We start from the raw sequence: 5558 nt of genomic DNA on the forward strand, positions 1-5558 counted from the left end.
AACTGATACTGCAAATGCAAAGTGATTTTAGATTACCACGAACTGTATGGGGGTACACATGCCTTACAAAGCTTACAACACAACTCCAACTTTTGGAGTTACCAGGTACATATTTTACAAAGACCACTACAAAACATCCTAGACTTGCTTACTAATTAAATATGTGACTCATAATACATCATGCTAGTGAGTCTATTCCACAAACTCACACTAACTCACACAAACTTTCACCTAGTTGTCCATCATTATTTAATTTCATGTGTCTTTGTTGCTCAAAATCAATATTTTCTACACTTCAACCTTGACCTTTGGTCTCTTCTTTCTATTTCTGATTTAATTGTCTTGGATTCACCTGCATGATTTGTTAGAGTAGCTAATTTTAACAAAACCACTCCATTGAGTTAGCTAAGCTCAATACTTCTAATTCCAAAACAATTATAAATACTACATTAATTTGTTTCTCATTGAAATATTTTTTTTTGGTATGCAATTCTAACATATTGCACTTTTACATTAAGTTGCTCAGGCTCAATGTGTTTACCTTCCCAAACTCCAATTCTGTCAAGTTGACCCGAAGAAAAAGAAGAAAGCGGTAAACCTCCATTTGCATGAGCAAGACACTATCCAGAGTTCTTTGATCTCAGTGGCAAATCAGCTGATGTGGCCTTATTCAGTGACTTCTCATCGTTCTCAGGCACATCTTCGTAGCCATCGATCGTCACCACATGGGCATTTTTTCTGTAAGCGTCACAGCTGCCATCGTTGGCCGTGTAAGAGTAATCATCCTCACTGTCAAGCCCACCGTTGTCTATAATAAACTGGAAAGCATAATCCATGAGAAATTTCTTCTCCTTGCCTTGCAAATAGGGTTTCAAGAAGGACCAGCCAGTGCCAATTAAAACAATTAGGGTAAAAAACATAATTCCCTTAAAAAAACTGAAAATATAAAACAGAACATCCCATCCATGGGTTGTTCCCGTCCTCTTAATGAAAGACTTGTCCTCTGCCTCAGATGAGATTAAAGGCTTTCAGGCAGATGAGTGCGGCCATAAATACATGGATCCGGTAGGCCGTCAGGTGGTTTCTAACAACCACGTAGATCCAAACCCCATCCAGCACAATATATATCAAAAACAGCGAAAAAATAGAGCTTCGGCAGAAGGGTTTCATCGGCTGAAAGATAATCCCTGGTGCTATCACCGAATCCCTCAAGATTATACATAACAGTCTTTACATCCATTGAAACCACAACATTGGGGATACAATTGACAAAGACCAGAGTATACTAATTTGCCTCGAAACCTTGGAAGGTTTTGTTATAGTAAGTCAAATTCTCCAAATCCTTGAATGTAAAGAGGTGTACGATGAGCTTACTCTCAAGTACACAGTGGATTTTGTCGTGCTCCAGATCTTGCAGAACGTGAGCCCAGGCATCTCTGGTGCTCAAGAAGAACCCCATGTAAGTGGGGTCGATCTTCTCCCCCTTCAAGTTCTTGTAGGAGGGGTCGTTCACATGGATTTCCAAGCAGCCTCTGTGCGTGAATCCGAATTCGTCGAAAGGGATGATCGACCGGTCGTCAGATCTGATCTCCGAGTGTCGGATCTCAGCTGAACAAAAAGGCAAGAACCCCATCAGAAAGGCCATTGAAAATAAGAGGATCGCCATTGCAGAAACCCTTGAATCCGACCCCATTCTGAAGATCTGAGATGAATGTTACATCGCATTACATTTGCGAAAGGCCTTAGAATCGGATGAATGTTACATCGCATTACATTTGCTAAAGGCCTTAGAATCGCCAAACTGCGTGAGGCTAGGAGAACACTAAAAGCAAGTAAACTCCGAACTCTGTTGTTTCTGACTGAACCCAATAAGCAGCCATTAAACTCCACAAAACAATCGCTTTCCCGCCCATGCAGTTCACGTTGGACAACCATCTCCACAGTGAGAACCTCCAGCACTTTATTGCATCGCACCACTACAAGATTTAAATCTAAGAACATGCACACATGGCGCGTGCCACAATTCCACAAGTTTGTGTTGATGGACAAACAAAAAATACAAAATATACTCCCTTATTTCCTCAGCCAAGGAGGGGTTAGGCACTTAGGGGCTTTGATACCATGTTAAAAATATAAGAATCAAATTTATTGAATAAATCTTAGCAGCTCATAAGTGTGGAACACTACATGGAGACTGTGGCTACAGAATACGTTCTGCTTTACATTCATTATATGAGAAATCTATATAATTTATACACAATTAGAGAAGTTGAAACAACACCCTAAAAAACTGAAACAAACTCCTAACATAAAGTTTGGTTTTAACCGTCACTCCATTAAAACATTTTTTCATTAATCTCAACAGAACCGTGTGGGAATGAATTCAAAATCTCTATCATGTATGATTTTCAAGTCACTTCTCTATGGTATTGGTGAGATTTTCATTACGATGAGGGATCAAAGGACTCATACTAGCTCGTGCTATGGTTTGAGGCTCAATTATATTGGTTTCCTAGAGGTAATTGGTATCACCAGTCAATTTTACAGGCCTTTGCAGTTCGTGGTTGGAATTTCATATCCGTCGGCTATGGCGCTTTGGTTCTTTCTTTTACCGATCCTCTCTGGGCAGGTTGGTAGTATTTTATTCTTCTCACTTAAAGTTACACGGAAGTAATGGCTAAAGCAACGAACCTTCGTGAGGTTATAAGCGCCACTGAACTTATGGGCAAGATCATGGATTCTACATAGGCCCTAGTCTCCATAGTTAATAATCTAGAGAATTGGATAGAGTGTCAACGCTATTTGTTGCAATATTTTGTGGAAGACAAGCTCTTGGAGCACCATGCATATATGGATTCCTTGTTGGGTAGGCTCAACCAGGAGGTCAAGCAACTCAGTGCGTGGGTGGCAGCTCTGGAAATATGGAATGACCATGTCAGAAGAGTTGCTGAGAAGGGCAGTGTTGTTGGGGCTTGTGCTGGGCAGAGGAGGACTCGTCGTGAAAAAGGCATGGAGGGGGTTTTCCCTCTCGCTCGTAAAGATGTTTCTTTTGTTCTACAATAGGCTTTTTCTTTGTAAATTTTTGGAATGCTAGCGTGTAATTTTTTTCGTTGGCCTTTTTCTGCAGGAATTGTGAAGAACATCTCTTAGGTTTAAAGAGAATTATCAGTCATGGGATAATAAAATTTTTGTTTACTCGTTTGAAGATTTCCCTTTTTCTTATGATTCTAAGATGTAAGGATTATAACTTAAGATGTAAAGGTAAGATGTAAGGATTATAACTTAAGATGTAAAGGTACTGATTTAAAATCTAAATTTGTATTAATATAAATATCTTTACTTAGTCTGTTTAAAAAAAATCAATATTATTTTTAAATTTAATGTTATTTAATTTTCATGAGCTTTAAAGTGAAACTGGGTTTTGATATATTCCTAAAACACCTTAAGATGAAAGAATCTATCATCTTTGTGATATTAAGAGGATTGAAGATGAAAAAAAGTTTTTTACTTACTTCCATTCTCATTTCCAAAATTTTTTTTCCACTACCAACCTTCTTAACTTGTTAAGTCAACAAAACTATAGTGATCTAGAAACACTTATTTCCCTTCTTTTTTATCAAAAAAATAACATATTAAAAAATCACAATTATTCTCTCACTTTCTTAAAATCTTATAAACCACATTAATCATAACGAACATTAATAACCATTATCATAATCAATTATATTTATTTAAATTTTAAAAAAATTAATATTATTTAACTTTATTTATTCAATATGCATCAAAATATAATTAAAATTAATATATATATATATATATATATATATATATATATATAATTTAATCATAATATAAAATATATAATATTATTAATAATTTTTTTAAACTTTGAATATTTTGTTTGGTTGGCTGATAATATAAAATATATAATATTATTAATAATTTTTTTAAACTTTGAATATTTTGTTTGGTTGGCTGACCCATGGGGTTTGAAACCAAAACCTCTTTGAAACATAATCCCTCATTATGATGACGATGGATTATCTAACTATTCCCATGGGATTTCTAAAATTAAATATTTTTTTAAATATAATATTATAAAAACAAAAACATTTAAGCCATGCATTTTCCTCAAAATTTATATGTTACTTTTGTAGAGAGTGATTATAATTATCAATGATTTGGGATAACTTGGTTTTATTAAATAAATATGGAGCTTATTACAAACTATTGTGACTTCTAAAATGGACAAAGCTAATATTGGAGTGGTTATGTTATTTGTTATTAAATGAAAGAGATGTAATTCGAAGATTAAAAATTATTAATTACATATGTTTATATTTGTTTCCATGGTATAATAAAAGAGTTATTTGATATAATGATACAATTGTTTAAAATAAATAATGATGTTTATACTAATAAAATATAGATCTATTTTCATCTATCAATTGTCCAGAGATATCTAATTTTTTGAGGTGTAGATTTTTTTTAAAATCCTCAAGAATTTTGATTCTTAAATTCGGATTAAGATGGAGTTGTACTCTCTCTTTCTCTCTCTCTATATATAACATAACATAACATGTGTAATTTTTCATTATTTAAATAGCATTTTTTAATAGTTCAAATCTTAAATTGATTTTTTTAATACACAAATTGATTCAATTTCTTGAAAATTCCCTTTGGCACTCAGATTGTGTAAACTAGATAGCTTAAACTTGTGATTCCACCAAATATTTGCTACATTTTAGAGAAACTTGATTGAAAAATATACTTGAAAATGGGTCAAAACTTTGAATATAAAACTACGTGAAATATTTTGACCATAAAAATTTACTTTTTTAATTACTTTATATATATATATTCCCCAATGGGGGTGTGAATGTGTTTTAAGAGGGGGCTTTGGAGGTTGTGCCCACCACCCCTGGACGTGGTGAGCATTAACGAAAGGGGGGTGCGATCAACCCTCTACATGCAATCACATGCAAAACCCCATATGAAAATGTTCATTATATACATTCCCAAATGAAATTTCAGGAAGTCGCTTGTGCTGGTTTGAGTGGAGGCGAGGGTAGATCCTCAATCTTCTTGTGCATGCCTTATGATCCAATAGGTAGTGAAGGGAGTTTTGCGCTCATGCTTGGGTTTGCAATTGGGACAACGAAGACAAAGTTCACTAACCTATGAAGGTTTTGCTGGCAGTAATGGAGTTTCCTTGGAGTCGTGGTTTGTGTCTAGATCCTTGGAACCTTGGAGTACGGTGGGTTGATGTGACGTCATTTGCAACTCCTTGCAATGAATCAATTACTTTCTTTGTCTAGAAACTTGTTTTAAATTTAGTCTTGTGGTAGGGTTTGAGGTGATAGGTCTAATTTCTTTGGGTCGGGAGGCTTTGTTTAGTCTTGTTGTTGGGATTGGGGAGGCTTGGAAGCTTGTTTTCATCCTTTGTTCTGAGGTTTCCTTGAATTGGTAATGTTTGGGTTGGTGGTTATAATTTGTGTTAATGATGGTGCTGGTTGTCATGTGAAATGTAAAAAGTGCATTGATGGGCTCTAGTGGGT

At 35.1% G+C, this 5558-nt stretch overlaps 1 pseudogene; it reads right to left on the reverse strand.

Moving 5' to 3' along the window:
• Nucleotides 1-620: 620 nt before the first annotated feature.
• Nucleotides 621-1720, reverse strand: LOC149259447 (protein CANDIDATE G PROTEIN-COUPLED RECEPTOR 7 pseudogene; annotated as a pseudogene).
• Between the last annotated feature and the right edge of the window lie 3838 nt (nucleotides 1721-5558).

Source organism: Pinus tabuliformis, chromosome 6 (assembly GCF_031772625.1).
Source record: "Pinus tabuliformis cultivar Carrire ecotype Pingquan chromosome 6, CPIR1, whole genome shotgun sequence".
NCBI lineage: Eukaryota > Viridiplantae > Streptophyta > Pinopsida > Pinales > Pinaceae > Pinus > Pinus tabuliformis.